The sequence below is a fragment of the Chrysemys picta genome, chromosome 1 (genome assembly GCF_011386835.1).
Source record: "Chrysemys picta bellii isolate R12L10 chromosome 1, ASM1138683v2, whole genome shotgun sequence".
NCBI lineage: Eukaryota > Metazoa > Chordata > Testudines > Emydidae > Chrysemys > Chrysemys picta.
In genome coordinates this window covers 239,865,732-239,889,897 of record NC_088791.1, presented here as the reverse complement: position 1 = coordinate 239,889,897, position 24,166 = coordinate 239,865,732, and positions in this window count along the sequence as shown.

Sequence of the window (24,166 nt, the reverse complement as noted above, 5' to 3'; positions counted from 1 at the left end):
TCAACAAGGCTCTGCTGGATCTATAATATCAGCAGTGCTGAGAGGCCTGCTACCACTCTTCCTGCTGCTGTTGTTGCTATGTCCAGGGTCACTTGGGAACTGTCCAGCGAATTAACACTTCCTGAAGAACAGCATGCTATTAGAGCTGCAGGGATCGGGCTTTGGCTTAGCCCCCGAGCCTGTTGTGGAGGAGGGTTATTAGTGTCATGCACAACTCTTGTTCTCACTGTCTATCGGCTATAGATGATTCCCGCCTCCCACCCTTCCCTTTCCTTCTTTGCTAGCAAATACAAAACTAAACACCTGTGAGTTGGCTGTATAAATACATATGCAACTGCTTACCCTGAAGCTGCACAGGCCAAAAGTTTTATTTGAGGTCAGTTCTGAGAAGAGATAACAACCATTTTACACAAAATAAGAATCTTTACTCCTGCTAGAACCCAGAAAATAATAATAATATCAACATAAAACAAGATTAAAGACCACAGATACTCATAATTTAAGCCAGGCTTCAGTCTATTCTCACAGGTAAATGTTTATCACACTAAACCACTTTGCCTTCCCAAACCCCTAGAATTTTTCATCTTTTATTTTTTTTAAACTTTAAAAAAAATTATCAAAATGATTAAGCTATCTTAAGTGAAGAACAGAAGGGTCTATATTCAAGATAGCTCTGTTCCACTTACAGTACTTATATTTTCATAGCAATAAATTGACAGCAAAATTTATCTCTTCAGAAATTTATTGTTAAGTGGTAGTAATGAGAGATTGCCTTTCTGCCCTGAGGGCTCTCTTGAATCTATGCTACAAGCATCTATTCCGTCATGTCTCTTGTTCAGTATATATGTGAGGCCATTGTGGAAGATTATGAGATGCTTTAAGATGCAATACTCACCCAAGTCTAGTCACACCCATCTGACCAGGTCTAGATTTTCCTTATCCTGGGAGATCATGAAGAGGCCTTAGTACCACAGACAGATAGTGGATAAGGCCATCCGTATACCCAGAAAATCATGCACTTGGAATCAGTGAACTTGATCCTACAAGGTCCTGAGCACTCTAACCAGATCTAGCAAAACATGTAAGCTAAGATTCTCAAAAATCACAACTGATTTGCATGCCTTGATTTTTGGAGACCCACTTGAGAGACTTTAAAGGAGGCTTTTCAGAAAGTGATAAGCAACCCCCTCTGAAAGTCAAAACCAGAGACAGCTAACTCACCGGTCACTTTTGGAGAATCTCATCCATAATCATTCTTTAAGCATGTGAACAGCCACATTTGGAGTATTGGGACTACTCACGTTGTCAGCTTTAAGGATTGGGCTAGAGTTTGCAGTGCTTGCAGGAAAGAGCCCTGTGCTTACTGTTTTGGAAACTATGGTCTGCAGTGGCCTGACTGGTGCCTTGTGAGGCATGCCCCAATTACTGTGGGAAGTCCTAGACAAGTTTGCATTTGTTTTTAAGTATCATGGGGTAGCGTGTTAGTCTGTATCCACAAAAACAACAAGGAGTCCGGTGGCACCTTAAAGGTTAACAGATTTATTTGGGCATAAGCTTTCGTGGGCAAGAAACCTCACTTCTTCAGTTTTTTGCCCACGAAAACTTATGCCCAAATAAATCTGTTAGTCTTTAAGGTGCCGCCAGACTCCTTGTTGCATTTGTTCTTAAACATCTCACGCCATAGTCTTCCTCTGTGCAAGACTCCAGTTAGATCTGTGAGATGTTCACTTTTATTCTTGCCAGTCATTAGAATATTATTTGAGTAGTGCTGTACACCTGGGAATCTGAAACAAAATCCATAACCTAGGATGGAAGAAGACTGGTTGCGCTCTATGGGGGGAAGGGTAGTGTTAAATTTATAGCTGGATCGCCACCAGAATCACACAAGTGGATGATACTCAGAGAATCGCTGCATAAATTGGTTACACACAAAATGCACACACATTTTACACATGAAAATCTGGCCCTGTGTGAAATGTTTTCCTAATAAATGCAGTTTTATTTTTGTATTTGTAATGGTATTCATTATGTATCCCACTACATGGAGTATAAATTTTAATACAGTGTACAAAGGTTATTGATTTATCTTAAAAATAAACAAATAAACAAAATGGAAATTTTGATCAAGATGTTGAATACATTAAGTGTCAAGATGCCTTTTGTTGTAGCAGCTGATTTTGCTTTATGTACAAATCTCATAAAAATGTTACGGATATTTAAAAAATAAATACATTAAATACAAATAGATTTTAGCATTGAAGGTAATTTTAAATATTTGATGATATAATTAAAGCTTGTTAATGTTCTTTATTTTCAGATTAAAAATTCAGAAGGCTTGTCATCATTTTCATCTTTATTGGACAATGTGTTAGTCGTAATTATTTGTTACATATTTTTATAAACATTTCATGAATAATAACTGTTTATATACATATATATAAATATATATATATTTCCTTTAATTGTGATGACTACAGTAAGTCATCACGATATGTACTCATTTACCTTGTTTTTTTCCTTGTTTTTTTATTCAAGAAACTTCTTATCAATTTTCCCTTTTATAATATGATCATTCTGGTTTCAAAAACACTTTCAATCTCAACTGCAACTGCACTAGCTGGATGTTAGAAAATGTACTTTAGAAAACAACCCTACATTGCTCAAATTGCACAAAGTGGACGTCAATAGCCAGAAAAAACCTGTGGAGAATTCCCCCTGCATGGACAAGTCTTTGCTGGTAAAATCTACAAAGGAGGCGGATCCAGCTCCTGTGTCAGTTGCATCCCGCAACCCCAGTGTGAAGGAAGGGATGGGAGCTTTGTTTGTTGGTGGCAGGCTGAAGATAAAGCATGCCTGGGATGGGGCAGAGCTCTGCTACAGCCAATCGTCTACTGGGTAAAGTCATTAATAGACATTATGCCAGTGGTGTAAATCAGAACAGCCCCAACTTAAGTCAGGGGCTGGAGGCAAGGGGCAACTAGCTCCCTTTCCACAGTACCCAAGCTTGGCATGAGTGGGGTGGAGAATCTGGCCCTAGGTTTATCACGTCGTTAATTTCTGTGATTTATTATATTACAGAGGGGCTAATTGAGTAAGTTAATATTAAGAACTAGTATGAATTCATTCCCCAAACTGAACCCTAGCTCTTTTTTCAGGTTCAAATTGATACATTTAAAAAACTTTTCCAGAACTAACACCTTCTTAAACTCCCCAGCACACCCTTTGTTCTTTTGAAAGCCAGAGCACAGAAGTCTGTCAAGCATTCTGCTGAGACCTGGTACTGCTCTGTTTTACATTTGGCACTGGTCTCAGGCTCCACCTATTGATTATGTTTGACAGTACCTGGGAACCCTGGAGGCACTCACTTCCTCTGTGGCGTCCATGGACTCTGAGGCCCAATTAATGGAATAGCCACAGAGCAGCATAATATTTAAATATAAGAACTATGAAGCCTAGAGCTCCCTTCATTAGAGAGGATAAGGATATATTTCCCTCTTTAGATGCCACCAGAAGAGGTCTAACTCTGAAGAATGGAGCCAGAGGTGGAAGTAGAGTGCTATACATTGCCTCCTCTGAAGTTTGGTAATACAAGGTAGGAGAAAGAGTTATGGGCCTCCCTCCAAAAGAGGGAAGAGACAAGGGAGCTTGCCTCTGATGATATAAGTCCTTCTAGAGTGAGAGGAGTATCCTCACAATGGATTGTAAATGGGAAGGGTGGGGCCTATTTTAGAAAGTCTCACAGAGGTTTAGTCACAGCCTAATGAGAGAAGCAATGTGAAGGGAAAACAAGTAGATCTGGACAAAAAATGTGTGTGTGGGGGGGGAAATGCCATGCACATGTTCAAAAAAATCAGAAACATTTCCATTTAAAAGTTTTCAAAAATACCAATTTTTTTTTAACATTTTTTGGTATTTAGATTTTCCCTTTTCCCCCCTCTCTCTATTCCTCCCTTTTCCTTCTTTCACTTTTTCCACTGTGCCACTGTCAAAGTGAAGGAAAAGAAGGGGACAAGGAAAGAGAAGAGAGAGTCAAAAAGAAGAAATAAAACAAAAACATAAAAAATGTATTTTGTGTCATTTTTAGTTGAGAAAAGCATAAAAGATACTGAAAATATTTAAAAATATTTGGTAATTTTTGAGTTTTGAAAAAGGACATTTTTTTTTTTTTTACAAAAAAACATACTTTTGAAAATTTCAACCAGTTCTCAAGAAAAGTTTTGTCAGGAGACCACTGGTGAAGGGAGCAAGCCTTAAAAATCCCTACGTTTTGTATAACTATCTGAGCTTTTGCATGCTTATTGGAATTTAAAACACAAAATCTTTGAGATTTGCCTATGATGGACTGAATAGATAGACAAATTAGAAAGAATGTTCTTATGGTTAAGGCCCAGGACTGAGTATCAAGAGACTTGGGGTTTATTTTGGGCTTTGCTTCAGTCATCTTGTATGTCCCTGGGCAAGTTACTTAATTTCTTTGTGTTTCAGTTCCCTCATTTGTATCATTTTCCCCAACCACACAGGATGTTAGAAGCCTAAATTAATTAAAGCTTGTAAAGCTTGTTGGATGAAGGTGTCATGTCCATGCAAAGTATGACAGACAAGACAAATTGATTGAATTAGATAAGGTAGATATTTTGTTTAGCATGTGACAGTAGTGTGGATGCCCGATGATATTGCCTGCATAATTCAGAATGAAGAAGTCAGTGAGAACTGGGCTGAATTGAGCTACATAAGGAACTCCCACTGAAGGAAAGGTAGGTTTAGTTATTCCATTGTCAGAACTCAAAGGAATTCAAACTTTTGCCCATTTTTATTATCACACTTAATTTGCTGGAATTACAGAAGGAAACATTATGAAAAATTGGTGAGTTTTACTACATATGCATCCCAGAACTCATCATTATGCACAGTTTTAGAAAATGTACAGTATTTCATATTGCAGGACTAGGGTATATCATTGTTCTTTTGATGTTTCATCATGTCAGGTGTATGTAGGGAATGGTGATTTCAACTATGAAATGCAAATTTGGCTTATGGTGTTCTTGGTGCCTATAGGAAAGTTAAAAATACATTATATGATGTCATATATAATTCAGAATTTTATATAACAAATGATTGGCTTATTAAGACAGAACTGAATACCAGAATCATCACATGATTCAAAAAGACCATGAACAAGACTAAAAGAAGATTCAGTGGGGAAAAAAAAACTATCTAGAAAAAGTAAGATAAATATGAAGAAAGACTTAAAAGAAAAAAGAAACTGAAGGTTTTGCAGTATGCACAACTATCTTCGGACACAAAAAAATCAAATACCTTCAGCCAGCAACTGATCATTTCCTCATAGCAGAGGGACACAATGGAAGCAAATGAGCACTTGCATTGTTACTTGCTACTGTCTCACAGCAAATATGAAATTACATCTGCTTGCACCATCCCAAGAATGTAAGGTTCTTTCCTAGCAGTCCTAATATCAGATTGCAATTGGATCTGCATATTTTAAAAGTAAAATGGAGTGATATGCAAAACTGACAGATAGAAACACAGCAATGAGCATGCAGCAATTCTCTATATGCAGGAGTCAAAGAGATAAATTAACAAATGGAGCAACTACATAAAGAAAGCCTTAGATGACTGCAAATTAAAACTGCACAAATTAGAAAATGTAAATACATTTTCCAACAAATTTAGTCCTTTTCTTGTTCTTGTGTCCTTTGCAAACCAGTCCTGATTTCTCTTGATGTATTTGACAGAATGGTTTGAGAATGAAACTTGCCCTATGTACCATTTAAGTCCCAGTTAAACCCTATTTTGATGCTTAAGAGGCACTTAAGTAGTTCATAGGCCTTGTGGTGGCTTTCTGCACAGGTGAATTTCACTCTAAGTCAGGGGTTCCCAAACTTGGTTCACGGCTTGTTCAGGGTAAGCCCCTTGCAGGCCGCGAGACGCTTTGTTTACCTTAGCGTCCGCAGGTACAGCCGCTCGCAGCTCCTAATGGCCGTGGTTCGCCATTCCTGGCCAATGGGGGCTGCGGAAAGCGGTGGCCCGGCCTGCGCCACTTCCCGCAGCTCCCTTTGGCCAGGAATGGTGAACCGCGGCCACTGGAAGCGGTTGTACCTGCGGACGCTCAGGTAAACAAAGCATCTCGCAGCCCGCCAGGGGTTTACCCTGAACAAGCTGCGAACCAAGTTTGGGAACCCCTGCCTTAAATGAACAAATTTCAATGTATGAATCATTTACAAACTGTTAATAGAAGCATAGACATTCAAGTCAGAAGGGTCCACGAGATATTCTAGTCTGAGCTCCTGTATATTATAGGCTGCTAAACACTGCCCAGTCAACCCCACACCAAGCCCGTTCTTTGTTGCTAGTGTGTGACTGGATCATAGAATATCAGGGGTGGAAGGGACCTCAGGAGGTCATCTAGTCCAACCCACTGCTCAAAGCAGGACCAATCCCCAGACAGATTTTTGCCCCAGATCCCTAAATGGCCCCCTCAAGGACTGAACTCACAACTTTGGGTTTAGCAGGCCAGTGCTCAAACCTCTGAGCTATCCCTCCCCCAAATGCTTAAGTGAGTCACATGGTACTGTTTCTGCTCTGTGATTGGAGGAATGAAACTTTTAAAAGGGCAAAATAATGGAAAAAAGTTGATGAATGTTAGATAGCCAATAGCGAGCAAGGAATAATTGGCTTCTCATAAATTTGTGGAGAAACTCTAAAGGCTTGTAATCTTTGTCATGGATCCTCATGAGCAATGACAAATATTAACTTATAAATATACATGAAGCAAACTCAATTGATTTATTTGCAAAAATATTTGCAAACCATTTAGCATGTTTTATTGTTCATCTAGTTGTATTGCAAGTTCCTGGATAGTTATTGTATACTAAAAACAAACAAACAAAAAAATCCAAACAAAGAAACAGAAAAACCCACTCCTGCTAGACTAAAGGCTCTGGAACTCACCAAAGCTTTCTATTGTTGCTGCAGAACTAAAGATTTATTTCAGATACATAGGGTGAAATAGTAGCCCCACTGAAGTTAATGGCAAAACACCCGTTGACTTGAATGAGACACGATTGCACCCATACAGCATGTGGATACATTTATAGGCAAAACGTTTACAATATATGTAAAGACAGTTACAATAATCCCATCCATGTATGGCATGCTTTGAAGATGTTATGTAAGGTTCACTAGTCAGCCAATTACAATTATGATGATAAGCATACAGGTTATGTATTTATTTCTGAAGATTTCAGAATGTTGGAAAGTGAGCTGCATTGTATTTTACTGTTTGAACAGTTAATTAATGTTAATGTATGTGAGCTTGTTTTAGCAATCTATAACTAATAATAGTTTCATAGGTGAAATTCTATATGTCTTCCACCCATCCCCATGGAAAATAAATGATGCTGGCATTCTCCTCTTACACATTTTTGAAAAGCACATGCAACAGAATGAATTCAGTAGTTTGATCAGCTCTAAGAACCACCTCCAGAAGTTTATACCTGTTTTTTTTTTTTTAATGTGGAAGATGTTCTCCAACAAAACAACACTACTGTCACCTTTCGGGTTTGAACACTAACATTGCAATAAATTTACCATCCCTATATAAATCTATACATGTCACTTTACATTGAAATTGGTTTATTTAATATTTGCTGCATAATAGCTAGCTTGCACACCGGCATTTACTGAATTTCTCAGATGGTTCAAGATATCATGGGCTAGATTCTCAGGTGCTGTAAATTTTCACAGCTCCATTGACTTAGGTGGGGCTACACAGGTTTACACCAGCTGACGATCTGATCCACTATGTCCTTTAGCCCCACAGTACCCCTAGGACATGCTATATTTGCTTCTTCCCGTGTGCAAAATGGAGATATTAATACCTCCCTACCTTTCAAAGTTCTAATGAGGATAAATTAATTCATGTACGTGAGAAGCTCATATACTATGGAGTGCTGAGGGTCATATAAGTAAGTAGACTGAAGAACGGAACATGAATTCCATATTGGAGTACTAGGGAATATGGTGAGAGCACCCAGCCCATTGTCACTTTTGACCTAAACAAAAATGTAAACTCAGATCTCTAAAAGAGGTGCTAATCGATTTAATAAAAACTGTGTTCATTAGTGTAGTATGTCAGCCAATAATGTGCCATCTAGCTCTCAAAGTTCTGCAATACAGAGTTCCCCTTTTCCTATTTTGTAGAGTTCATTGTAACCAACCACTGTGCATGACAGAAATCTGTCAGGCTTAGGTATTAATGGGCTCTGTTAAAGGTCTTCAAATACTGTATAATGTAAATACAAGAACAAAAGCACAGGTAGGTGAACGAGAGAGACATTTTTAGTTGTAATGTAACATTTTCTTGCTTAGGTGGAAGAGGGGAAAGAAGTTATGTCACATTTACTTATATGCCTAAATAATCTATTAAAGTTGTTAGGATAGAAGATGACGAATTTCTAACTACAAATGTGACACATTTTTTGTTTCGTACAAATAGCTCTTTGAGGCAGGCATTCTCCCTTTGTTATATATTTGTACAGTGCCTAGCACAATGCGGTCTTGGTCTTTAGGCATTATTACAATATACAAAATAATCAAGAGCTGACACTGTGATATTTGAGACTGTATCTGAAGAAGGACAAAAGCTTATGTACATTATAGATGTCTGTTTGATTTGGAGATACATTTGATGACTCACTCAAATACTCTGTTAATACTATATATCTTTGTTAAAGATTTCTTTCAGTTTTATATTTTTTATTCTAAGTTGCAGTTTGATGGTATTTCATGCCACACATCCACCGTCAGCAAGTTATACTTAACCATAGCCAAACTGTATTATTGGCTACAGTTGTTTTTAGTTTGACAGGTTAATTATTTGCCTAGTTTGCATTGTCAGTAAATAGATTTTTCCATCCTCTCACCTCCCTCTCTTTCATGCACTAGCTTTGGAGTGCTAGTGCCCATAATCTGCTGGTGGTGAAAGAGACATGTTCATGCAGTGATCCCTGCAGCAACCATTGCCAATCAGCAACTGAGAGACTTATTATGATTCATTGGTGCACGATTGCTCTAATTTCCTATTTCTTTTTTCAATATCACAACATTGTTATTAGCTGATATTCCAATTTCAGTGCTGCCCGGTTCCTTTTTTTTAAAGGCAACATTCTGTAATGCTTAATTGAGATATTGAGATCAGCACAATATTTAGTCAGTGAATGTTTCCTTAGGCCAGTGGATTTATATATAGGGACAGAATTGCAAAATAGGCCACCTCCCCCCCTCCATCTCAGGAGAGGAGTTCTAAAAAGCAATCTGGCATCAGAATCTGCCTGTGGGGTTTTCTTTCTTTCTTTCTTTCTTTCTTTCTTTCTCAAAATGTATGCCTTTTTTAACCTGCTTCCATGTGCAATAACTCAATGACAAGGTGAATTCCTTTTTCCAAGATGCCACTTAAAGGGTTTAAGAACTCTTTAACTCCATTAAATGTAATATACTTGAGGAAAAGTATAGTTTTGCCTTAGAAGTTTCATTGTCTCTCATGCTATAGTGCTGCTTTTTCTGATTATACTTCCCCAAAGCGCACTTTAAGGTACAGTTTAAGATCATTTGAAGTCAAATGTATACTTTATACAGTACATATAATTTTACTTACTTTTGCTTAAAAGTATACTTTATGAAGGGTGTCAAGAGGGCAGAAGTAAATCCCAAAGCATTGTGCGATTACAGTGATTATTAGCTGAAAGTGCTTCAATGGAGTATTACTTTTTTATACTAAAAGGTGCTGGGTCTTTTGCTCCATGTGTCAGAACAAATTTGCTTGTATCAAGTGTGCACTTATATAAAAATAAGTATGTGTTGGTGCCTATAAAACTCATTTTCTAATTCTTTTAAATAATATGACTATTTGAAATTTTTAATGTTAACAAACAAACAAAGCTATTGGTCCTGATTTTCCACACACTAACAGAAAGGTTTTATATGGATGCAACCCTACTCTATTTACTCATCTGCCCTCATCACCATAGAATCTGAGCACCCAATCAGAAATGGATTTTATCCCCACAAGACTCTAGTGAGATGGGGAAGTACTATCCCTCTGTTAGTGATAGGGAACTGGAGCATAATGTACATTAAGTGATATGCCCAAATTCACACAGAAGGTCAGGGGCTGAGCTGGGAACTGAACCCAGGTCTCAGTTCAATGCCCTGTTAGGCCACTCCTTCCAACCCATTGACTTAAATGGAGTCACCAGATTTCCAATAGTGTAAGTCAGCACAGAATCAAGCGCTATCTTTCTAGACATCCGAAAGAAGGTCTTAATTCCTAATTTGTTTCATAACACTAAACTCTGTAGCCTCGCCCAACAGGGATAAATCTGGACCCCATGCAGGAGTTCTGCATGCTATAGAGCTCTGATTTATGAGGGCTTCTGGCATGCCACTACATAGAGGGCTTTGGAAAGTGGACACACCAGGGGGCAAGCCTGCATGTGATCAATGAATCTACAGATATATGAATTCATGTACCACTGTTGACAAGGAAAGAAAGGACACTCTTCTGGAGGCTATCACAGCTCCATAAATCCAGAAGTGGATTTGGAGCAACTCTGTTTCCACTCCATAGCCTAGTGCAGGGGTTCTCAAACTGAGGATTGGGACCCCTCAGGGGGTTGCGAGGTTATTACATGGGGGGGGGTCCACAAGCTGTCAGCCTCCACCTCAAACCCTGCTTTGCCTCCTGCATTTATAACGGTGTTAAATATATAAACAAGTGTTTTTAATTTCTAAGTGGGGGTCACACTCAGAGGCTTGCTATGTGGAAGGGATCACCAGCACAATAGTTTGAGAAACACTGGCTAGTGGGTAGAATCTGATCCCCAGCAGCACTCAACCTTCCCACTGGGCTGCATTGTGGGGTCCAGGACTTTGATCTAAAAAAATTACATTTGTAATAGAGAGTGTTTCACAAGTCAGGGGCCCGATACAAAGTCCTTTGTAGTCAAGAAGGGTATGTAAACAATGCAAAAAAAACCCAAAACATGACAGTGAGACTTAGAGCCTGGGGTCAACTGACTTAGGCTCACGGGACTCATGCTACTGGACTAAAAATAGCAGTGTAGACATTCTCACTAGGGCTGGAACCTGGGCTCTGAGACCTGGCGAGGGCGGAGGGTTTCAGAGCCCAGATCTAACTCCAGCAGGAAAGTCTATAGTCAGGTGACCAGACAGCAAGTGTGAAAAATCGGGACAGGAGATGTGGGGGTAATAGGCTTCTATATAAGAAAAAGCCTCAAATATCGGGACTGTCCCTATAAAATTGGGACATCTGGTAACCCTAGTGTACAGTGCTATATTTAGCCCTGTGAGCTAAATCAACTCAGTCAGTCTACTCAGGCTCTGAGACTTGCTGCAGTGTGTTTTTTGTTGTTATTGGTTGCTTTTGTTGTTGTTGTTTGTTTTCTTGCAGTGTAGACATACTGTAAGAGTCCTTTTATTTACCTCAATGCGCTTAGGATCAGGGTTTGTGAGAGAGAGAAAACATATTGGGCCAGATTTTGCCCTCAAGCACCTTTGCTGTCCTATGGGGCTGAATGGATGTAGCTGAGATTGGCTCTGGGCCCAGAGTGTATACAAATATCTGCAAGAGAAGTATGGAAATGAGAGAGAGCAAGGAAATGTAACTTGGAATGCACTGAAAATGATTCATACAGGTATTCTCTGTGTAAACTAAAATGAAATCACACTTCGTGCTGCCTTATATATTGCATGATCATTTAGAATTCTAATTATCCATACAAATTGCCAAGTTTGAGCTGGTCACACCTAATTTACGAACTGTATACAATAACATTACCTCACCAGCTAATTCCCAGTTGTACCCTCTCCAGCAATATTTGAGTGTTTCAGCCAAGATTTTAATTGATTTTCATAGTAGCCAGTTGTTAATAGGATAATTTGTCAATACAATAATAAAACAATTGTTCCCACTGAGAGTTCAGTTTATCAGATAACAAAGTTAAGTCTAGTTTCATTAATTAAAGGCAGGTGTAGTATTTGCTGGATGAAAGATATAAATCCCTATGGCACTATGGAAATCTAGGTCAGAGGTCATTGAAAAATTAGTTAAGCATGATGGACCAACAGTGACCTATACAGGTGTTCCAGCTTTCTTTCTGGGTATCACTTCCTGTGTTCTTATTTAAACTCTGGCAAAGCCCATAGGTCAACATATGTATTTCTAAGTCTGTATTAGATTAAAAGCAAGTCTAGGGCTGCTGAAACTTTCAATTGCTTGCTATCAAACTCCAGATAATATTGCCTACTAGAATGAAAACATCATAATATCTCTACCAGTGTCAAATGTGTTACTAAGGGTTTTTTTGCTTATACCCTTAAATGCCTCGTTTCCTATAATGATAATCTTAAACTACATTAAAATATTTTAAAAGGTGAAAAACATATCAAAGGGTTAGATTACTATTCATTCAAGCTGGAGAAAGAAAGTACTGTAATGAGGAAAACATGTCAGTGAAATATCTTATCCATTGAAAATCATCCTGATTCTTACAAATGAATTAATCTGCTACAGTAAATTCTTATAAATCCATGACACTTACAGTAGTTATATGAGTATTTTTTGTCACATTGCTAAACTTTTAAAAATAACCTTTCCTCATCTCTTATGTTTTCTGCCCTGGCTACTTTTATTTATACTGTGTGATACTGTGCAAATCTTTCTGTTTCGATGTTCTTCTGTCTACTCCAGAAAAGTAGTAGATTTTTAAAGAAAATAAAAGCCATGGCAACTTATCTAAAAGCTCATTTGTTGTAATGAGGGAAAAGAATCCAGACTGTGCTCTTTTTCACACCAAATATATTTTTATTTCTTAAACTTATTGTATTAGCATTTTGGTTCCAAACCGTGGCTCAGCCTTCTTGTGGAGAAATAAAAAGAGTGGACAAAACCAAGAAGAGCTTTCTGGGTCTGCACCAGATGAACTAGAGAGTTTGCAGGGACAAATGTGGAAGGACGTAGCATGGTGGATGATTCAAAGGTGAAGAGTTGTTTTTTAAAGGGAGGAGAGAGGTTGCCCTTGGTGTCTAAATGGTGAGTAGCTAAAGTCTGTGGGGGGACTTTAATGTCTCAAGTGTGGGTTTACTGAGGACAGGGACTTCTTCTATGCTCTTTCTGTCTCCCAGAGGGTAGAAAGAACAGGCTATTCACAGGCCACCTCTCTCCCTCCCGCCAATCCGCAAACTCGTGAGCTACAAAGAACTATGTGGTGCTTGCCACTCTTTGTGTAGTTTATATTTTTTATGATTGAGATGGTAATTAAGGATGATTGTTAATTTTACCTCTAATTTCCTTGTTGTTCAAATGGGGATTTTTAAGTGGGGACTTCACAATCATTCTTCATGTTTTACTTTTTAAACAGAGAGCATCATGGCCCTGGAAAACTTGGGCCCATCTGAGATCTGGTCTCAACATTCAGTCAAGAGTCTTGCCCTAATATAGAGGTTTCACAGTGTGTCTCCATAGGGCAGTTAACTTTCATGAAACTGTTTAAAATTTAGCATGTATTTGGTCTTGTTTGTTTCAGTATTAATCTGGATTGTAACCATTAAGTGTATATTTTAAATCCAGACATTTTCTTTTTTTTTTTTCCCAAATGGAATTGCTTAAAAACTGAAAAACCTCAGAATCAATTCAGTACTATTCAATTACTAGGGCACAGAAAACTACAATGTGAAGTTATTTTAGTGGTTAACATTTTTGCAAGCAGCTTACCTCAGAAATAAAGGGACTTTTTGGTTTATGAAATGCAGAGTGGTTTGAAATTAATGCTATGCTTCACATTTTTAAGAGAGCTTTGGTCTTCCCTGCTGATGCATGGCAATCATTTCCAAGTGCTCTAATTGTTTGCTAGTGGGAGCCAGAGTTTCTTTTTTAACTTCATTCAATTACAAATGTTGCTCAGTCTTAACCTACTATACAAAGCAGCGTCTTTCCCGTACCACTGAAACCTATTCCTTTAAAATCCATTTGTCAAATCAATCTAGTCTTTGTGCAAAAGGAAAAAGTCATAATGATAAAATAAAAAGGCTCTGTGTTTGTTTGTACATCTGAGTGTTACAGACATTCATTAACTTTTGAAAGAAGAAGAAAAAAAATCTTTTTCATTTAGGCACCGCTGATAAATTTTTTCTGACTGTAGGACTGAGCATTCCAAAGCTGTTTTCATGTCAAATGCTGATGCTACCCATACAAATTAAATCTTACATCACCCCTGTAAAACAGAGAGATTATTATAAAACTCTTTCTTGTTATGGAACAGTTTAATAAATATATACTTAGATAATACAATATGTAGAGAAAATTGGATTTGCCAAAATTTCAGTATTAAATTGTAGCCACCTTTATGCAGAGTAAATATATATACGATTGAGCTTTGCTATTGATTTTAAAAAGCCTTTCTCAAATATTGAGGTGAATCTTGAGCCGGTGTAAATCAACATAGCTCTGTTGAAGTCAGTAGAGCCATGCCAATTCACCCCAAGTAAGGAGCTAGGCACTTATAAATAGATTTTAATTTTATTTCTTTGTCTTTTTATAAACAGAATGTTTCTGTAGGCAGAATTACGCCTGCATTATAAACTGAATGTTTCTGTAGGCAGAATTAAATCTGTGTTTTCATCTAATCTATCTGTCTACATAAAGATATAGATAAACATGTGTATGTGGTTTTTCCTTTGAATTTCTGGCATTTTAGAAGTTAGGGTGACTGTTTGCCTTTTTTCTGAATAAACCAAATTCCTTATGGTAAAATATCACCATAATTTACAACTTTTATAATTAAAAACAAATGAATCCTTGTTTGGCATATCCAGTGCTGTAGTTTTATTATCATTTCTTACTAAGCTAAGACAAAGTGAAATTCCAAGGATACCTTTGCATTAAAGAAAGCTGCAGAAAACCTTTTCTCTGGGGCTTAAAGAAAAAAGAAAAAATGCTGAGCATTTACTGCAGGATTGTTTATGATGAAAGTTTGTGTCAAGATTGGTAGAACAAAATAAAGAAAAAAAAAGGATTTGTGTCTTGTTAGAAAGACAGTATGCAGAACTGGAAGCAACTGAATGTCTTGCAAACCACACTAAGTTCTGGAAAGAGAGAGAACAGTGGCTACCATGTGGCACCAAACCTAAATATATATTATTTTGTTCCTTTTCGTAAGACTGCATAGGGCATAAGTTGTTTTCAAGCATGCCTCGGACTCCTACAGCTCCAGCTGTCATGTGTAATTAAACATTTGGCCTCCACAATTACTCTACAGTGTACATATGCCAGCATTTCAAGCCTGGAATATGCATTTCAAAGAAGAATAATTCCCTGGAAATCCTAAATTGACAGGAGCAAAGACAGCCTGAAGGAAACTAGTCAGAGAAAACTGTAAGGTCGGGATCTAATGATTAAAAAAGAAACTTCAAGAAGAACTTCAACCCTTAACTAAACCAATGGGAAAAAGAACGACAGTTGGCAAGCAGATTTCTGCATAGGGATCCTGATTAGGGAGCCTCTTGGGTTAATTTAATATTATCAGTGTTGTTCACCTTGCAGTAGTACGCCTTACCATTAATGCCATTTAAACAGATATTTTTCTTAAAGCATATTTGGCATCATTTATTTTCCATGAATACTGATCATTGCAATATTAAACGTGATAATTCATATTGAATCTGAGGTTGGTTTATCAGCAAAGAAGGGGTTTTTCCTCCCTTCTTACACATGCTTCTGCTTACAGCACCACTGATATTGTTGCTGTAAGTGGCACTGAGTTAGCGTTTTCATTATGAACCCAGATTTTCAGTGTTTCATATCTGAACCTTTTCTAATTCCAAGTCACCAAAGATGGCCTGCCACTTGGCAGCCTAAAGACAACAAATCTGGGTTTAGTAAATCAAGACACGCACAGATCAACAACATAGCAGCCAGTCAGTTTTTAGAAAGAAGTCTTTATTTTAAAAATGGGAAACTTGATATTATTTGTGGACTTAGGGTCTGACCCTGAGCCGTTACTCACTCAGCTAGTCCCATTGCATTCAAAAGGCTGCAGATCTGGCCCTGAATCCTGATACTTGGTGAGAAACTTTTCAAATGACTGAGTAATATTCACTACTAAGAAAAGTGGAGTAATTATTTTTCAGTGCTATTGTAGACACCGTGTTGTCTAACTCCAGGCTGGGTGATAATCCTGTCCTCACTAGCACTCCCATCACTGATGGAGCAGAACCAGTGGCATTGCAACAATGGGAGATTTCCTGAAAATGGCTAGTGTAAACAAGACCTATGTCAGTTTTGTGAAACTCATTTTCCTCTACCATTACAATCACCCTAGCCTTTTCCCTATTTCAGACTAAGCTAAGACATTTGCTTTGACCACTTCTAACTTATTGTCCTATTAACTTTAAATGTTCTTATCATCATAAGGTGCCCTACCATGATAAGGAGCTAGAGAGTCTGTAGTTTTGGATGACCAAGCTGTAAGTCAGTTCAAGTTAAGATCATATAAACAAACACAGAAATGAATGAGAAATGTAGCAATTGCCTCATCATTTTTAGTTTTGCTTCAAAAATCCAACTCTGCCAACTCTTTGCCTGTACTACCAAAAGTGAGACAGGGACTGAGTGGAGTTCAGCCTCATTATGATTGATCTCTGATGCACCAATTAGGTAAATAGGAGCTATCAACATCATTGAGTTTAGGCGATAATTTCTGTTTCTTCCAACAGTTGCCTGTGCTGCAGACTATTAAGGCAAAGAGACAGCTCATGTGCTAATACTGAGAGTGGTGATAGTTCTGCTTCCAGTAATCAACCATCCATTTGTTAAAAAAGCAGAATTAGTGAAACTAAGAAAGATCTGCTACTGCCCTTGCTGCCATGTTGCCTACTACAGCTTCTGCCCCAGATAAATTATGAATTTACAATATATTACAGTTTATTATAGTTTAATTATTACAGTATATTCCTATACTGCTACCAGATTACAGCTTAGCACCATGAGTCTAGTCTGAGTGGACCCAAATCAGAAGCCTGATAAAAGCCCCTTTTTTGATGCTCAGATGCTGTAAAGGGTATATAATCTATCTGCAACTCACCAGGAAAGAATTTCCCTTCTTTGGAGAACTCCCTGCTGATGAATCTGGGCCATTGCTGGTCTCTGCACCTCTTCCCCCTACTCTTGGTGTAGGGGGTCTGTTGGGAATGACAGTGTGGCAGAGCTTTGCTACACTACACCACTACTCCCCTGAGTGCCTGGTGGCAGCTCTAGATAGCAGCCGGGCTCTGACTGGCCTTCAGAATCAAGAAGCCAAAACTGGCTACTTGGCTACTCTTGAACCAAGCAGAGCTCTATTTTACTGTGTCAGCAGTTATCTGCCCTGCCTTTCATTTTATATGACTGACTTTAAATTCAAGGAGGCTTCTTAGGAGCAGGATGATTGTTGGCATTAGTAGAAGGCAGGGCCTAAAAAAAAAAAGTTCTGAAAAGCCACTATACCTAATAGAAAAGCTATTGAAAACCATGATTCCAGGCTGTGGCACTGGAGAGTGAAATCCTGGCTCCCATTTACTTCAGTGGAGCCAAGATTTTACCCCAAGACTCCTGGGTCTTTAATAGTACTTCTAAAAATGCAGGGCATGGTTTTCAAGTTTCACTCCATATCCCTGCCTCATTGCCTATTTTTTAAGGTCCTGATGGAAAGGTCAAGACTATTTGCTTTCCCATCTCTTTCTCCCCCCAACCCTGCCTTTTCTCTAGATTTTGTGATTTTTTTATTGTTACCAGTCACACAGTCCCAGTCCCCACCCTCTTATCCTCTGATTCTGTCTCCAAAAATAATAACTCCAGAATAATATGCTCATATGTTTTCACTCCAGATCCAAAAATAAGAAAGAAAACGAACAGCTAACTCAAAGATACCAATTTTAGCCTCTTAGTGAATATATTACAGTATTTTTCACATTTTCTCTCAAGGTGTCTAAATGAACTCCCTCTGTCCCTTCCCTCCCTATTTATGTTATAAGTCCGGAGGCAGCTGAACACATTGGAAAGATTTACCTCATATGTGTGGCAGCAAGTGGAATTTACCCTTTGGTCTTTGGCTCTGTCCTCCTTACCCCTGATAAGAGAAAAAGCAGTTTCTCTGGTAAAAACCTGCCCCAGTGAAAATTGCTTGTTTGTTCATTTATCTTTAATAATGGATGACACTTTAAAGGTTTGGAGGTTCAGTGAAGTTTGGCTAAGCTCGAAAAGTCAGGGTGATTGTCTCAGTCCTATCTGAACAATAACAAGAAGGGAGTTTATAAAAATTGTAGACCAACAGACAAGGGGTGTTAAAGACCCCATTTAGCAACCACATCTGGCCCACTTGATGTACGTAAGTGACCCAAATGTTGTATTCCAATTCTGTAGAACCTCAGTTTTCATTTACAAAGAGAAAAGTACATTTCGAGCTCTCATGGTCGCAAAGATAATTTTCCAATTGGAAGCTGAGTGCAATCCATGCAACATTGTCTTCCTGAGTCTGCACACAGTCTGAATTGATGACTGCCAGAGGTGGGCACTCCTTGGGTTGTTAACTCCAAAGACCATTGACAACATTTAACTGTGCACTTTAATAATCTATTTGTTGATGATTTGGATGGAGGGATGAGAGAAGCAATTAGAAGTGAACCAGGTGGGGAGATGGAATTGCAAATTGCTACAGCGGATAAAATGTAGAGGGGAGAAAAGAGGAGACTCACAAAGAAAAGGAAGAGGGGGAGAAACAGAGAAAAGAAAAAGGAAGGGAAGTGATGATGAATCTGACAACAAAGGACTGAACAAATAAATAATTACAGTAACTATAAGGTATCTTATCCTATCCTTGATGTCTGCAAATCTCCCATTGACATTGACACAATGGACAAATCAAAATGGATGGTATAGTCCTATATTTATTCCATAGCCCATGAACCATAACCGAAAATCAAATTCAGCTCTCTCCAACATAAGGGCTAGACTGTGGCTTTCCAGTCACTGTCCTCTATACGGGTAGTGAGGAGCAACAAAGTGAATTGGCCATTAGGGAGACATTTTCCTTGGATAGAGCCATGATGTGCCTCAGACTTGCTCCAGAATCCAGAAGGTGGTATACCTTATATTTTGCTTTGAGATTTGTTTCAAAGTGGAATACAGTATAAAGGTTTTCATCCCAACCCTCCTCTGTGTTCCCAGTGCCACCCCCACCCCTTCCTTAAGAACCGATGCGGGAGTCCAATGGGTGTTACGAAAATCACATTTTAAAACATAAAATTCAACAGTGCCTCAGCAATGAAAACATTCACATATTAGTCGTACAAGAAGCCGCAGGATTAAGTGTTTGCATTTATATGGCATATGAACATTAACTAATAATTATTTTCAGCAGAAAGTTGTCAGTCTTTCAAAATAATGGGACAAATAATGCTAGAGCTACAAAAGAATAGCAAGCAAAGCAATGATTTTGAAATCACAGCATAAAGTTACAAGTTAAAATACATGTCATTATAATCTCTGCATATGGAGGTATCCCAGTAAACTAATCATTTTGCATGTTACAACAAGAAAAGTCTTATAGTAGAGATAAGTATGGTGTAAAACTAAAAATAGTAGTTAATTTTGTCAGCCACACAACAAAATGTCAAGTCATGGGGCTAAAAGGACAATCTAGAATTACAGTCAAATGTTAAAGCTCTTTTTGGAAGTGAATTTAGTGAAAGATGTTGTATCAACCCACACAAGAGGTCAGATCCAGAAAACATAAAAGGTGGGTAGGATTTGCCAGATAGCCCTAGCAACTTTTCTGAACAGTGACCCCATAGAGGGAATATCTTTAGGGAGTAATAAGGTGTTTCATTCTTTGTGCCTATTCAATCCTTTAGTTCAGATGATAAATATATTCATGGCCAGTCCTTTGCTTATTTTGTTATTTAATCATTGGACAGGCATCCAAAACACAAGATGTACACCTGTAGCTACATTTTAGAAATTCAAAAGAATAAATAAATCGGAAGGTTTGACAGGGTCACAGCAAAGGTGGCACAGCTGCAAGCACATTTGTTGTTAGGTTTAGGTAGCAGTAGGAGCCAGCGTTACTAAATTACTTCAACCTAGTGCCAGGCAGTTTTAATTCGGGCAAGAATGTTTTCCATGTTTTAAAAGAGCAGAATCTGTATGCCTTGTTCTCATCTCTACCTACTTCATTTACTGTGTTTTCTGTTCTACATAGACAATCCACCTTCATCCTCATTTTAACTTCCATATGTACAGTATTGTACAGGGAGTACAGTATTGTACAATGCTGAACAGGGAGAATACTGACATCATGTGATAAACAGAAAACCTCAGATCCCTGTTATGTTACTTTTCTATTTAAACTACCCCATTCTGGGATGTGAGTAAGGTAAGGTGTATTTTTTTTTTAATTTCTCCTTTCCAATTACACAGCAGCCAAGATCACAAAAGTACCATGTCAAAATAAATACTGTTCTACTCTGTTGACAGCCTCAGGAAAAGTTCATGACTGAAATAGCACAGAAGTATAATTATATCTTTGCTCTGTAGAGGGTGGTCCATCTAGGTCAGGGCTGAGGTCATTGGCTGTGTGGGGAACTTATTCACACTTAGCTAGTCTGCCTTTTTCTGGCTTAAGGATGTCAAAAAGTTCATCTTTTTAACTATCTTGAACAAAAATGTTATTTATCCTATCAAAAGAAATAGCTCAAGGAAGCTGAACTGAATAAGGCACTTGTTGGGAACTGAAAGGACAACAGCTTATTTATTAATTCATTGATTTCACCTTCTTAGTCCAACAACCCCTGCAACTAAACATTATATTATGGAAAAACAGCAAATTACATGGGGATGGATAGACTCTTACAGAAAGCTATTGGGGAAGGAAACCCAAGGAACCTTTGCTGGATTCTCTCCTTGTTGATTTGTCAGTGATTTCTCTCTCTCTCTTTCTCTCCCTCTGTTTGTTTCCATCCTCCTTTACACAATTTTTATTTATTTATTTATTTAGGTAGGTAGTTCACCTGCCAGGAGGGCACAGGAAAAAAACAACACAGGAAAAAATTGTTCCCATACTATTGAGGAAGAGTGATCTTGTGGTTAAAATACTGAACTGGGACTAAGGGGCTTTGTGATCTCTTCTGCCACAGACCTCCTATGCAACTTTCAATGAGTCACTTAATCCCTCTGTGACTTTCTCCTACTCTTTTGCTGTCTTGTCACCTTCAGGGAACAAAGCACCTCTTACTATGTATTAGTTTAGTGCCTAGCACAATCTCAACTGGGATCGTTAGGTCCCGCTAGCACAGGGGTAGGCAACCTATGACATGCGTGCCAAAGGTGGCACACGAGCTGATTTTCAGTGGCACTCACAGTTCCTGGGTCCTGGCCACCGGTCCGGGGGGCTCTGCATTTTAATTTAATTTTAAATGACGCTTCTTAAACATTTTAAAAACCTTTTTTACTTTACATACAACAATAGTTTATTTATATATTATAGACTTATAGAAAGCGACCTTCTAAAAACATTAAAATGTATTACTAGCACGTGAAACCTTAAATCAGAGTGAATAAATGAAGCACACCACTTCTGAAAGGTTGCCAACCCCTGGTCTAGCACATATAATAAATAATAATTTCAGACTATTGTATTGTGAGTCAAACTCTAGAAAAAAGGAGACTCACGTTTTAGTCAAAATTTTAATTGAAATCAAATTTATTCTGGGCCCTGAACAGAAGTGCAAAGGATGGCATACCCCCCCCCCCCCCCCCCGCCTCCTCATGTCTATTCCTGGACTGGCTGGAGCAGAAAAAGTAGGGCCACATTGATTCCAGTCTATTTTACCACACACTAGATTATGTTCTATAGACATGTTTTCTATCTTCCTATTACAGTACCTTACATCTAGGTCTTTGTTCTATACACAGGGGAATGGCTGCAGACTGGAATAGTCCTGCTGGTCTGGTTCACAGAACCAGCGCTAAGCATGAATAAATCATAGAATCTCAGGGTTGGAAGGGACCTTAGGAGGTCATCTAGTCCAACCCCCTGCTCAAAGCAGGACCAATCCCCAAACAGATTTTTACCCCAGTTCCCTAAATGGCCCCCTCAAGGATTGAACTCACAATCCTGGGTTTAAGCAGGCCAATGCTCAAATCACTGAACTATCCCTCCCCCTGTAAAAGTTACAGTGATTACATTTGTTTACCTTTTAATATATTGAACACTTACAAATATAGTATTAATTATGTGTATAACAGAAAATAATATTTGTGGATGGAAACATTTTCATAATAATGTTATTCTGTGGGAAAACACAATGATAAAGTAAAGAATGATATACACTATGCTTTGATATTTAGTAACCACCTTTACTACTTCAGTTTAAAATGGGCTGAAACACATATTTTCCAATTTATAAAGATCAGTTTATGAAAGAGTCTTTTTTTGTTTTGCAACTTTATTGAATTCAAAACTTCAAATATAAAAATGGCTAGAGTATGATTTCTGGCCCAGGCCAAAAAAAATCCCTGACATTTATATTTCAGGAAGCAATGAGTCTCCAGATCTCCAAACTATCTCTTACAGAGGAATCATTCTCTCCCTGGGGGAAGAGAAAAGCTATTGGAGCACACATAAAATTTAGGTGCTTGAAGATTTTCTCCAGGACTTCTCTTAGATTTGCTATCAGAAGAAGCAATAAAACTGAAATTTATGTTTTCTCTTTAACAAATCTCATGCTTTCTGATCTGGTGTTTTCTCTTGCAATTAGTGCTGTTTCTTAAACTTAAAGTGATACACACAGAAGTGGTGGCACAGTGTTTCTTGTCGGTATTAACATGAAAGAAGTAAAAATACAGCTTTTAGAAATATTGTTAGGAGGATAATCTTAAAGTTAATATACTTCATTCACTTCCTTTTTATGACAGAATACTTTTCCAAAGACTCAGTAGAACATGGCTTGTTCATGACTTTAAAGTTGCTTCTTTCGCTGGAGATTGCGGTAAAATAGTAAATTAAATTATGGTTGCTACAGATTTCAAGCTGTAGTCTTCCTAGGTGAGAAGTTCTTCCTAACATCTTGTCTCTCTGAAAGAGACATTAGCAATGGAAAGAACAATTAGGTCATATAATCATTTCTGCTGTTAATGTTGGATTGTTCCCTGCTGTGCAAGAATGTTCCATACACCTTCCTTTAGAGGATTGTCTGGTGCTTTGTCTAAAAATGAATTTATTCCAGGGGCATACACAGGGGGGACGGGGGAGGGAAAGCAGGGTCATCCCTTCCCCCCCCCAATAATTGACAGGGCTACAGAACTCCTCTGACCCCAGGGCTGGGGCGCGCGAGTTCCTGTGGTCCCAAGGCCATGGCAGGGGCACAGAACATGCCCCTCCAAAAGCCTCAAATTTTTAATCCTGCGCACGCCCCTGGTTCATTCTATATCTCTATTTCTATACACCTGTAGGAGTGAAAGTTAAAATGAACCAGGCCCAATTCAGAACCATCCACAACTAACTATGGACATAGTCCTGGAAACGAATACTCTCATGTGGACCATTATAATTGCATGACGTCCCATTGCTAGTCAAACTCTGGATAGCATTACATGGTTATCTGAACTCCAGTCACTGTGTTACAGTGAGTCAACTGTCCCCACATATAATACTTTATATGATAGCTTGTTACTATAGTTAATGCTTTGGGATTCCTTGACATGAAAGGCAAATTATATTGTAAATATGAGATCTTATTATTATTTATAATATAGATTTTATGACAGATAGCAAGTTCTTATAGACGGAGCATACAAATTTTGGATTCAATTAAATTACATAGGGTCAGATTTTCAAAACATCAGAAGTCCAGAGACATGAATAATGGCATGTTTAGGACTATACTGTTACATAAAAGTATGTCCTGTGGAAAAGCAGCACCCAGGAACAGACCAAGAAATGAATTGTAACTGTGCGAGTTACATTTAAATTCCTGGTTCTCCCCTTATTCCAGGTTGCAGTAACAGATTACTTGTTCCTATTCATCTCTGTTGGCT